Below are 13947 nucleotides of genomic sequence, written 5' to 3'. Positions count from 1 at the left end.
CCATTAAAAAGTGAGGAGGAAAAACCAAATCATCTGTAATTAGTTATATTTCTCGTTTTCACTTACCTCAGAACTCAGTGGAGTAGGTGTCCTCCCCTGAGGAGGCTATCTTCAACACGGACATTGTTTGCATAGAGTCTCGGCAGTAAAAGTAGAAAATCCCAGACTGGGGGGCTGCCAGTGAAGACTCTCCAGCTTAGCGATCACCTCCTCAGTCTTACTGAGATCCATCTGATAGTGCAAAACACCAAGTAGATGATGGGGGTGGTAGGGCTGCAAAGGCTGTAAGAACGCAGAACCCCTGGGGTCCAGAGTCATGCCTAGTAGGTCATGATTTTGAACAGACCCGATTTTAAAATTACTCTGTTAGGTTGGTTTTTCAAATTTTGTGGAAGTTTGGACAGGAGAAGAGAGGTAGAGGTCTGTTTTTGTAACAAGCTGAACCAATTTCTAAGATTTTGAGATAGATTTTGTAAATAAATGATAAGCTGTTCATATCTGGACAAAACTGGAATAGCTACTGTTATTTGGGGTTTTTCTGTTATTGCAGCTGAACACAGTCATAACTGATATAACTGAGTACTTCCATCTAGACAAAAATCCCTCCTCCATCCCCACCATGACACCAAAAATATGTCCAGACATTGTCAAATGCCCCTGGGAAAGCAAAACATAAGAGCGAGATGTAGACACAAGGCAAATGTCCAGTCCTAGGAGAAGAGGGAAGCGCATAACAGCACATGCTTGTGAAAGGATTTCCTTTTGTCTTTGAAAATGGGGCTCCTGGAAACAGACTCCTGCAGAGGCAGTCAGACTACAGTGGGCTGATGGACACTGAGGAAGCATGTGAAGATACAGACTCCCGGCCTCACCTCCCACCTGCTGCCTGGAGCCTGTCCAGGACCCTGCATTTTAACCCACACTTGCTAGTGGTTCTAATACAGACGGTCCTGTGCTCACCCCATGGTGTGGGGAAAGGCACGGTGTTAGAAAGGAAATGACAGGCTCTGGATGGAGTCTCCTGTGCTAACACCAAGACTTAATACCTAACTGCAGTTACAGCTTTCCCCAGGAATATAACCCTGGTCAGTGTGAAATGTTCTGATCACCACCAAAGAGGTAATCCCTTCCACCCTCCAAAGAAGGATAATTTGCCACATAGGCCCCTTCTGTCCCCGACACAGGTGGGTGACCTAAGCCTGAAATAATCTTCTTTGTTTGTGGCTTCCTTGTCTTGCCTTTAAAAGCCTTTCCCTTTCTGTAGCCCTTTGAAGCCCCTCTACCTACTAGATGGGAAGCTGCCCGGTTCATGAATCATTCAATAAAGCCAACTCGACCTTTAAAATATACTCGGGTGAATTTTTATTTTAAAAATATTATGTAATTCTAATGGAAAAATGATGATTAAATTGCTCTGTTTTTTCTTAACTTTACACATATCATGTATGCGGGGAAAAGATTTCTTTTCTAGTAAACAAGAGAAAACGTTCTCACGACCTTGAAAGTCAGCACCATCTACCATGTCTACGTCTGATCTCAAATTCAGTGGGGACTTACCTTAATCGGAAAGAAAACACTGATTTAAAATAAAATAGGGAATCATTTCACAAGTTGCTGAAAGCCTGTTAAAGAAAGCCAGTGTCCAGTCACATTTAGCATCTCCGAGAGGAAAAAAAGGGGGAAACTTTTCTTGATTAAAAGATTATAGAACCCATGAGATTTTTTTTAACTCCCAAACCCTTTATTTTACAAATTCCCAAACACGGTGACTGAAGGAAGGGTTGTCAACAGGTAAACCCACCACAGAAGAAAAGCAAAGCTGCATCTTCCCCAAGCCCACCAGAGACTCTCACCCCTATAAGGAAGTAAAGGAGGGTCAACAAGGGCTTAGTGACGAATAAAATAAATTCAGTGCCTCTCAGGTCAGTCCACCCAGAGATAGAGAGATGAGGCCCAGAGAATCAAAATGAATTTGCCAAAAACAAGGGGATGGATAGGGTAGAGCCAGGGCCAGGCCCTGATAGCCCAACGCTGGGTACACTTGACGGAAATCTCACTGTTTCAAGTGTGGTCTTCACCGTGAGTGACTCAGAATTCCAGAAGCACAAGGAATCAGTTATTACTTCCGTTGTGGTCTCGGATTAAAGGATAAAAATGAGCCCTGGAGGCTGTGGACAACACTCTCCTGCCTCACCCACACCTGGTCGCCCCCTGGGAACCACAGAATCACCAGATCATAGAGATTGATGTAATTCAAGGGGAGTTTCCCTGTGATAACGACCTGGTTTGATGTTATTTTTCTCATTATTATTCCAAAATTACCTCAATTTGTCCTTAAGACCAGTTATGAACTGTTACTAACATAAGAAATGTTTATAGCAGAAAACAATACATAGAAAATCCTGGATTAAATGTGTGTGTGTGTGTGTGTGTGTGTGAGAGAGAGAGAGAGAGAGAGAGAGAGAATGAATTCTGCAGCCCCAGGGAAATCCCAGTGCTGTAATAGGATTTGGGAGGAGACCAGTTTCCTCCTTCCTGAGTCCCTTTCTGTGGTCTTCTTATCAGGTGACATTGCTCCCTGCCTGGTATGGGAAGAGCTGTGAATGGAAGAGGGGGACAAAGAAGATCTGATGCAGGAAGACAAGAAAAGGTCTCCTACTGGTCTGGTGGCCCTCAGACCAGTAGGAGACCACCCTCTCAAAGGGCCAGGAGCCATCCAGCAACCCCTGTGCGATTTCAGTGAAGGACTTGAGGACAGCAGAGGTGGGAGGGGTTGCTCAGGGCCCTCCCTCAGTCTGCAGATGAGGAAACTGAGGCCCAGTGAGGGTCCCCCAGAGCCAAAATGTTTCTCAAGCAACGTCTCCCTTGGAAAGTCATCTTTAAAATGGGATCATAACATGAGCCACCTAATGGGGTTGTCGGAGGGTCAGCAGAGGGAGTCTGTGTAAATTAGCACAGAGTCCAGCTCCCAGCTCTCTTTAAAGAAGAATAAAGGGCAGTCATAATATACCTGATTCTGGGACAGACACATTTTCAGCAAAGGAGCTGCAGGAATAAGAAAGCAAGCTAAAGGAATAGGATTACTGTTTCTATGAGAAGCTGTGCTAATTTTTCTTATTGGTTTACAAATGAGACAAGTTCTTACAGAGTTAGAATTATTTCTTAAGACAACCAGAACCAAATGTAAAAATAATTCTCCTAAGAATGCTGTCTTGGGTGCCCCACAGCTGCCTTGTGGCCAGTAAGGCCGGCCAGACCCTACCTCCACCGCCCACCTGTAACTCAGGGCAGGTGCGCACAAGGATGTAAAGGCTTTGGAAACCTGTAACAGGTCTAGGGTTTAAAAGAGAGGCAAAGTTTGAGAAACTCACATCTGAGGAAAGAAGAAAGCAAGTAAGAAGTCTTTGGGACTTTCTTTAGATCTATTTTTTTAAAAATCCAAACTCCAGACCAGACACTCTGTCTACACATGCTTAATGGGACTTCAGAGTCTCTGTCCCCAGCACCCTCTTGGTTTCCTCTGCTCAATTCTCACCAGGGATTCCCAAGCCAGTCCCCAACATGAAGAGCTCCTGTGTTTGTTTTCGGGGTAGGCTGGAGAAATAAGACCTGCAGTCTACTTACCAGTATTGTGCCAATGTCCATTGCCTGTTTTTGTTGTTGTTGTTTTTAACATTTTATTTATTTATTTGGTTGTGCTGGGCCTTAGTTGCGGCACACGGGCTCCTTAGTTTTGGCATGCAAACTCTTAGTTGTGGCATGCATGTGGGATCTACTTCCCTGACCAGGGGTCAAACACGGGCCCCCTGCATTGGAAGCACAGAGTCTTAACCACTGGACCACCAGGGAAGCCCCCATTGCCTGTTTTGATATTGTCCTATCGTTATATAAGATCTCACTATTTGAAGAAACTGAACTTGATGTACTATTTAAAAACTTCCTTTGCATCTATAATTATTTCAAAATGAAAGTTAAAACATGAGCAAAGTCAAATAATAAATGACAAACTCCAGAAAGAATATTTACAACTCATGTCACAGATAAAGAGTTTAACTCCCTAATATGTAAAGAGTCTCTAGAAATCAAGACGAAAAATAATAAACAAGAGAAAAATTGACAAAGGACATGAAAAATATTTCACAGGAAAGTAAGTATAAATTGTACACAGAGATATGAAAATAGGTTCAACATCCCCCATAATGAGAAAAATGCAATTAAAACTGCACTGAGATATCATTTCTCATCAAGAAATTAATGAGAAATCAGATTGGCAGCAATCTAAAACTTTGACAAGATCCTCTATTTGCCTTACTAGAGAAAGAGATAGCCCCATATTTTGGAAGACAGAGTGCAGTATATTACAATCCCCATATAGGAGCATTTGGAAAAGGCCATTAAGATAAAAAAATGTATCTACCTCTTGACCTGCAGTTCTGCTTCTAGGAATGACTCCTACAGATACATGTACACTAGTATGAAATTGCATAAACCATTAGAAAAATACAACAAAAGGTACAGTTCATAAGTCAATAGTAGAGAAGCATTAAAGAATAAGAAATATTCAATTTACATAAACAAAGGCAACAAAGAGGACAATAGGAGTACAAAAGAGACGGCGAAAGTAGAAAACAAGTGCAAAATGTAAATCTAATATATTAAAAATAACTGGTCTAAACACTAAAAGGCACAGACTGTCAGACTGAATAATAAAGAAAGAACCAACTATATGGTGTTTACATTTTAAATATAAAGAAACGGATAGCCAAAAAGTAAAAAAAAATGGAAAAAGATATATCATATAACACTAATCAAAGCTACAGTACTTATGTAAATATCAACAAAGTAGACTTCAGAGACATACAGCAAGGGATAAAAAGGTTCTATATCACTTTATAATATATTATGTATTATGTATTATAATATAATATTTTATATAGTGGACGTAATGTAATGTGTATATTGTATTTTACATGACACATTGCATATATACTGTGCTGTATGCATAACGTATAATAGAGATAATTGGATAAAATTATATCATGATAAATGAGTCAATATAAAAAAGATTTAACAACTCTAATGCGTATGCACTTATACCAGAGCTCCGAAGTAAATGAAGCAAAAACCAGTAGAACTGAAAAGGAAAACAGACAAATCCACAATTATGATTGGAGATTTCAAATCCTCCCTTGATTATTAATAGAACAGACAGAAAATTAGTAAAGATACTGAAGACTTAAACAGCACTCCACCCAACAACAGCAGAAGGCAAGTAGTCGCTTCAGGTAACATTAAATATTTATCAAAGGAGATCAGAGCTACAGCCATAAAATGAGTCTCAACAAATTTAGAAAGACCTAAATCACATAGAATTCTCTGACCACAGTGGAATTAAGCATAAATTAGTAATAAAAAGATTTCAGGAAAATCTTCAAATATTTAGAAGCTAAACATCTGACCTACAAATAACCCATAAGTCAAAGAAGAAACCACAGTAGGAATCAGTTAATACTTTTAACTTAATGCAAACAAAAATACAGCAAATCAAAATTTGTGAGATGAAGTTAAGGTGGTGCTCAGAAAGAATGATAAGGCTTTTAATCTTTATGTTAGAAAAGGTCTAAAATCGATGATCTAAGTTTGAACAGAAAGAAGATAAATAGAGAATACATTAAATTGTACATAAAAGAAAAAGCATCCAGGTAAGAAAGGATAAAGTGAAACTGCATTTCCAGGTGATGTGATCATGTATGTAAAAAATCTTAGGAGACGTATTAAAAAGCCACTAGAACTGATTGTCCATATTTAAAATTTTTTAAACAATACCAAAAAACACAAACTATTTAGGAATACATCTAACAAAATGTGTATAAAACTGAAAACTACAATAACATTCCTCAGAGACATTCAAGAAAACCTAAATAAATAGAGATATATATCATGCTCATGGATTAGAAAACTCAGTGTTGCTAAGATATCAATTCTCTCCCAACTAATCTACAGATTAAATGTAATCCCCTGAAACAGCTGGACATCCACATGGAAAAGAATGAAGCTGGACCCCTTACTCACACCATACACAAAAGTCAACTCAAAATGGATCATACACCAAAATATAGGAGCTACAAGTATAAAGTTCTTAGAAGAAAACATAGGAGTAAATCTTCATGATCATGAGTTAGCCAAAGACTTTTAGATATGACACCAAAAGCACAAGCAACAAACGAAGAAATAGCTAAGTGGGACGTCAACAAAATACAACACTTGGTGCTTCATAGGATACAATTAAGAAAGTCAAAAGACAACCAACAAAACATGAAAAATTACATGTGAATCATATATCTGCTCAGGGACTTGTATCCAGATATATATAGGGCTCTTACAACCCAGCAATAAAAAGACAGATAACCCAATTAAAAATGGGCAAAGAATTTGAACAGACATTTCTCCAAAGGAGATATACAAATGGTCAATAAGTACATGAAAAGGCTATCAACATCATTAACTATTAGGAAAATGTAAATCAAAACCACAAGAGTTACCACTTCACATGGCATCACACACGTGAACAGCTATAATCTGAAGGAAAGAAGCATACGTACTGGTGAGCGTACAGAGACACGGAACCCCCGACACTGACAGTGGGAGGGTAACATGGCGGAGCCTTTGGAAAACAGCCTGACAGTTCCTTAAAATATTAAGTATAGAATTACCATATGACCTCGCATATACTCAAGAGAAAAAAACACATGCCCATACAAAAAACTGTCCAAGGGTAGCACATGCATAGCAACATTATTCATAATAGCCAAAAAGTAGAAACGACTGATAGGACCATCAACCTCTGAACAGATAAACAGAATAATATGGTATACAATGGGATGTTAACTGATCAGCAATAAAAAGAAGTACTGACATCTGCTATAACACAGATGAACCCCTGAGACATTATGGTACATGAAAGAAGATAGTTACCAAAAACCCAGAGTTGCATAATTCCACTTCAGTAAATGTCCAGAACAGTCAGTTCTAAAGAGACAGAAAGTCAGTTTTCAGATGCCTGAGCCAGGAGCAGGGGAGACGGTAGAAAAGGAGCGAGCGCTAATTCACACAGGTTTCTTTTCGGAGTGATTGAACATTTTCTACAGTTGATTGTGGTGATGGTTGCACAACTCTGTAAATATTCTAAAAACTATTTAATTTTATGCTTCAGATGGGTCATTTTATGGTATGTGATGTAAATCTCTATAAGGCTATCTTTTAATGTAATCCTTATCAAAGTCCCAGCAGGCTTTTTTGTAGTAAATAAGCTGATTTTAAAATGTATATGGAAATTCAAAGAAGAGCTAAAATACTTTTGGGGGGAAAAAAAACAAAGCTGAAGGACTCATAGTACCTGATTTCAAGACATTTGCCCTAAAGCTATAGTTAGATTATCGGCCTAAGGACAGTCCTAAAGACACTGAAATAAAAGCGGGCAAAACCAGATCTGCATGGTATCATCACATCAGTTGGTTTTCACCAAAGGTGCCGACAGCATTTAGTGGGCATAGAATAGTCTTTACAACAAATGGTATTAGAACAACGGGACAACCATATGTAAGATAAACCTCAACACTTATATCATATATAAAAATTAACTGAAAATGGATCGTACACCCAAACAAAAGCTAAAACTACAAAACTTCTAAAAGAAACTGTAGTGGGCAATTGTAATGATCTTCAATTAGGCAAATATTTCATTGTTAGGGAAAAATACAAAAAGCGCAAACCAGACATACAGATGGCCAAAAGGCACGTGAAACATGCTCAGCATCACTAATTATTAGAGAAATGCAAATCAAAACTACAATGAGGTATCACCTCACAACAGTCAGAACGGCCATCATCAAAAAGAAGAAATGCTGGAGAGGGTGTGGAGAAAAGAGAACCCTCCTACACTGTTGCTGGGAATGTAAATTGGTGCAGCCACAATGGAGAACAGTATGGAAGTTCCCTAAAAAACTAAAAACAGAGTTACCATATGACCCAGCAATCCCACTCCTGGGCACCTATGCAGAAAAGATGAAAACTCTAACTGGAAAAGATATATGCTCCCCTATGTTCATAAGCAGCACTATTTACAATAGCCATGACATGGAAGCAACCTAAATGTCCATCAACAGATGAATGGATGAAGAAGATGTGGTACATATATACAATGAAATATTACTCAGCCATAGAAAAGAATGAAATAATGCCATTTGCAGCAACATGGATGGACCTAGAGATTATCATACTAGCGAAGTAAGTCAGAAAGAGAAAAACAAACATCATATCACACCACTTATATGTAGAACCTAAAAAAAGGATACAAATGAACTTATTTACAAAACAGAAATAGACTCACAGACATGGAAAATAAACTTATGGTTACCAAAGAGGGGGGAGAGGGATAAATTGGGAGTTTGGGATTAAAATATATACACTACTATATATAAAATAGATAATCAACAAGGACCTACTAGAGTTCCCTACACAGGCAACTAAACTCAATATCTTGTGATAACCTATAATGGAAGAGAACGTAAAAAAAGAATATACACATTTATATACATGTGTATATATATATATATATATATATATATGTGTGTGTGTATAACTGAATCATTTTACTGTACACCTAACTAACACAACATTATAAATCAACTATATTTCTATTCAAAAAAGATTTTTTTTAAGGCACAAACCAAAACAGAAGAAGGTGATAAACTGTATTTCATCAAAATGGAAAAAACCTCTGCTTTTCAAAAGACAGGTCAGAAACTTGACAGAAATATTCACAATACATCTTTCTGATAAATGATTTACAATCAAAATATGTAAAGAACTCTAAGAATTCAGTAAAACCAAAAATTAAAAAAATTGTAAAAAGATTTGAACAAGCACTTTATACACAAAAAATTCAAAGGGCCAATAAACATACGAAAAGACGCTCAACATCACTCATGATTAAGGAAATGCAAATTAAAACTATAATCATATCACACTTAACAAAAAATATGTATGGCTTTTATGCAAAAATATTATAAAGCTATAAAGTAAATTAAAGGATGTGTCATGTCATTGGATTTGACACAACTCCAATCAAAATCCCAATACAGTTTTTCCATTGACGTTAACAACAAGTTTGTAAAATTTATATGGGAGAACAGAGACTTCCCTATATACACTATTGATACTACGTATAAAATAGATAACTAATGAGAACCTACTGTAGAGCACAGGGACCTCAGTGCTCTGTGGTGACCTAAATGGGAAGGAAATCCAAAAAAGATGGATTTGTGTATATGTATAACTGATTCACTTTGCTGTACAGTAGAAACTAACACAACATTGTAAAGCAACTTACCCCAATTAAAAAAAAAAAAAGACCTCGGCCTCAGACACCACTAGGCCTGGGAGGAGCTGTTTTTGGCCATCAGCGTCCAAGGCTCTGAAACAGCCTGTGGGATCACCTGGTGTCGGCAAGTGGAGGTGAGGATGCAGAGTGGACGGGGAGGACAAGGGCCGAGCTCTTTCCCGATGTGGAGACTCCAGTGTGACTGCTACAGCCAGAGCAATAAGGATGGGTGATTGTTACCTCCCGCCGTGGGAGGGCTTCCTTACCACCTACTTTAACACTCACAACAGGAGAAGGAGGTGAGTGAGAAGCAGATGCAGAGACAGTAAGGAATTTGCACAGATGCACACAAGAAGTGACAGGGCAGGTAGAGTTTGGGTGCAAAGCCCCACTTTTCCGACTTCAACTACATTCAAATTTCCCACTCTGAGCAACGAAGAGATACAAGAAAGACCTGAAATGGAAACTCTGATCAGCCTCAATCGCTTCTAATTTTCCCAGGAAGGCACTTTCTTCTCCACACATGCAAAAAGATCACCAAGTATTTCAGGGTTATGATCTTATACTACGTCCAAGTGATTTTCTTAATATCATACTTTTATATTACCTCTCTCAAAAAAATGTAAGAACCGTTGACAAATATTGTACCAGATGCATCCAAAATTATCTAGAAACTTTTCATTCTCTTCTTGTAACTTACAGTTGAAAGATAAAGATCACATATTTTAACAGGCTTTACACTTAAATATGTTAGATTGTTCAACACCAGAAAGGAGAGAGGAAGCAAAGCCAGATTATTCACAGGAGAAAAACTGAAACTATCTGATGAATCAGTCACTTCCTTTCATTCCTAACTCTGCTGAGAGAAGTTTCCAGAGCCTTCAGGGTGCTCTAAGTTAAAACCCCCATTATTTTGACTCTTTTCGCACAAAACACCTCCCACTCTTTCTCTTTTTGGTCTTTGGTGCAAACTGTTGCCACAGGCAAACACAAGTCTGGTTCAGCATCTAGAGTCACAACAGCTACTGTCACCTGGTCCAGGTGAGTGACTAGATCGTGTCTCAGCCGCGAACAGGATGCTGGTCCAAAACAGCACGGCAGGAAAAGCCCAGCGGGTAACTCAAACACATACTTGTTTGGGGCATTTGGCACCAAAATGAATAGCTGGCTAAGCAGGTGATTTCGAGGTCAGAGTTTTAACCTGCAGAAAACAAACTATGACAAGCAAGTGGCATCTGCTAATCAGTAATCACTTTGTGATTCTTTTAACAGCAGTGGAAAGTCCTCCTACTGGAAATGAACCGTTACTTGGAGTTGTTTTCATGTGAGTCTGAATTTAATAAAACTGATTTTCTAGTAACTCTAAATTCTGTGTTGTTTATGATCTCTGGCTCATCCCAAATGATGGAAGCTGTACTAAAAGCCTCATGCCTGTTCTATACAGCATCTTCCCATGAATTCTGAAAAGGATGTTTGTGTTTCTCTTACCAAAAATGCTGCTCTGTGGCCCCTTCATAGCTTGTGTTCCTGCACCTAGACCCGGTGTTGCAAAGAAGGCCTTGGACAAAGGGGAAAACGCCCCGGCTGGGCAGATCCCGGGGTTGCAAATAACCTGGATGTGGATACAAGGCAGAAATGAGTCCATATGACTGGTCCCAGAAATGGAATACCTAGTGAGTTCGATAACATGTAATACCATGTTGTTATATTATTAATCCTGTTGTTTATTTAAAGGAGCTCTGAGCAGTCCAACAGAAAAAAGAAAAAAGGTGAGAAACCGTTTGCAATAACCCCTTTCCCCCAGGGTCTGCACACAGGCTTCAAGCCAGGACGGCTCTGCCTGGCCGCATCTTCCCGCCAGAGGAGTGTTAATATCTCTGTCAGGCACCCTCACCTACAGATGCTGTGAACAAGCTGTAGGCGGGAAGAATCAGAGCAGACACTTCCTCTCGTCTCATACAAAAAACGGAGGAATTCTTAGTCTGGGAAATTTTTCAAGTCTCACACACCTTGGATTCTTAATGTTTAAGTGTAGTTGCTAAAGATGATTTAATGCAAAGATGTTTAGAAAAACTGGATAGGGTCCAAGGTCTTTCAGGACAAATGTTGGTACAGTAAGCCACTTCCTGGAGAAAAGGGAACCCTCCTACACTGTTGGTGGGAATATAAGTTGGTGCATCCACTGTGGAGAACAGTATGGAGGTTCCTTAAAAAACTAAAAATAGAATTACCATGTGACCCAGCAATCCCACTCCTGGGCATATATCTGGGCAAAATCGTAATTCAAAAAAGACACATGCACCCTAATGTTCATAGCAGCAATATTCACAATATCCAAGACCTGGAAACAACCTAAATGTCCATCGACAGATGAATGGATAAAGAAGATGTGGTACATATATACAATGGAATATTACTCAGCCATAAAAATAAACAAAAGGATGCCATTTGCAGCAACATGGATGGACCTAGAGATTATCATACTAAGTGAAGTAAGTCAGACAGAGAAAGGCAAGTACTATACGATATCACTTATATATGTGGAATCTAAAATATGACACAAATGAACTTAGTTATGAAACAGAAACAGACTCACAGACATAGAGAACAGACTTGTGGTTGCCAAGCTTGTGGGGGGGATTGGGCTAGATTGCGAGTTTGGGCTCAGCAGATGCAAACTATTACATATAGGATGGATAAACAACAAGGTCCTACTGTACAGCACAAGGAACCATATTCAATATCCTGGGATAAACCATAATGGAAAAGAACAAGAAAAAAACCAATGTCTCTATGTGTATAACTGAGTCACTTTGCTGTACAGCAGAGATTGACACACATTGTAAATCAACTACACTTCAGTAAAAAAATAAAATAAAAATAAGCCACTTTCCTCCATAAAATGCTGGTCACATGGGCCCCCCACTCCCCCTTCGCATCACCATATGGACGGAAGAGTCGGGGTGCTGACGAGCGCAGACGGCTCAACCAGCACTAACCCAGTATGCTGTAGCTCGTAAAACCCTGGCGAAAGGCTTTCCCCTCCTTTCTGGTTTGGTCTGGGCGATAATCTTACTCTCTGGGACTTGAGAACCCACTACGCCCAGCATTCAGCTCAGTGCTTTGCCCATGACAGTCAGTAAATGTTCGATGAATGAAGGAAAGACAAATGAGTAGGCTTCTCAGCTGAAGGGGCAGGGGAGTTCTCAACTCAGGACCCGGCCCTGTCCTAGCACTGGAGACCACGAAGGGATGGGGTCACATTCCAGCTAGTAACTGTGATTTCTGTTCCCGTCTCCCTTGGGGACACGCAGGAATGGTGCTCACCTAAACGGGGTGTACAGTAACACCGGCCACCCCAGGACAGCGGGCGTGCGAGAGACGGGCGTGGATGTTTGCTGGTCATCTCCTCTGGGCCACACCCTGTGCCGGGCACAGGCTTGGGACCGGTTTTCTCACTGAGTCCTCGGTGCAGCCCTGAAGGCAGGTAAAATCAGCTGCCTTTATGGAAAAGAGACTCACAGGGCTAGACCCCTCGCCTGGGCTCACACATCAGGGTGCGGCAGATGGGGCTTCAAAGCGTGGACCTCAGTGATTTGGGCTCAGGACCCCTCTGAGACTGAGACGAAGTCTTCTCTTCCCTGCACACGCTCATCTGCGTCAGCCTCTAAAAAACATCTCCAATGTTCCCAAGGCCACTTCTTCGTCGGGACTGTACTCCTGACAAAAAGTAAGAGCTTGGGTAAATGCTTCAGGACGGGCATCATCCTGTAGCATAAGGAACATCCTAGGCTGCTGGTCCCACGTGCCGGGGCTGCCCTGTATGTAACACACGGCGCTGTAGACTTGATGCTCTGTTATCAGTGATGAAATCACTCAAGATCTTCATCAGCCGCTGCTGCCCGGGGTCTGGCCCTCAGCCCTTGACAGCACGTCATCCACCTGTGACACCGACGTTCCCGCCTGCTGTCTTGCCCCCAGCAGCGGTCCCGCCTTACTTCTCCTGCACGTTGTTCCCTGACCTCGGGGCCCATGCAAGGCCCTTCTGTTTGTTGTCTCTTTTCACTTTCCCCTTTGCCTCCCCACTTCCTGCCCAGCCCTTGACGCAAGCCACACCCAGTGCGTTTGCTACAGGTCCTCAAATATGCGTGCACACAACCTTGTGAAAGGAGCTTTGTACCCTTGCATTTTTAAAGTATATAAATGACACGCTATTTTTTAAAAAAGACTTTTCCAAAATACCCCTGTCCACTTTCAGAATGCATATTTCGATCAAGACTGACAGTTGAGGACTTCCCCGGTGGTCCAGTGGTTAAGACTCCATGCTTCCATTGCAGGGAGTGTGGGTTAGATCCCTGGTCAGGGAACTATGATCTCACAAGCTGCCCGGCGCGACCAAAAAAAAAAAAAAAAGACTGACAGTTGATATAACTGAGAAAGAATTATTTATTCAGGCCTTACAGTTTCTCAGGGCAAATTCCACATCACTCTTCATGTCACTGCAGCCTGCCTTCCTTGTCCCCACCCACCGAGCCGCCCTGGGCAATGGCACCAATGCCCCCGAC

This window comes from Stenella coeruleoalba, assembly GCF_951394435.1.
Source record: "Stenella coeruleoalba genome assembly, chromosome: 9".
NCBI classification, from domain to species: domain Eukaryota; kingdom Metazoa; phylum Chordata; class Mammalia; order Artiodactyla; family Delphinidae; genus Stenella; species Stenella coeruleoalba.
The sequence above is the reverse complement of the archived record's forward strand: the minus strand, read 5'-3'. Positions refer to the sequence as shown.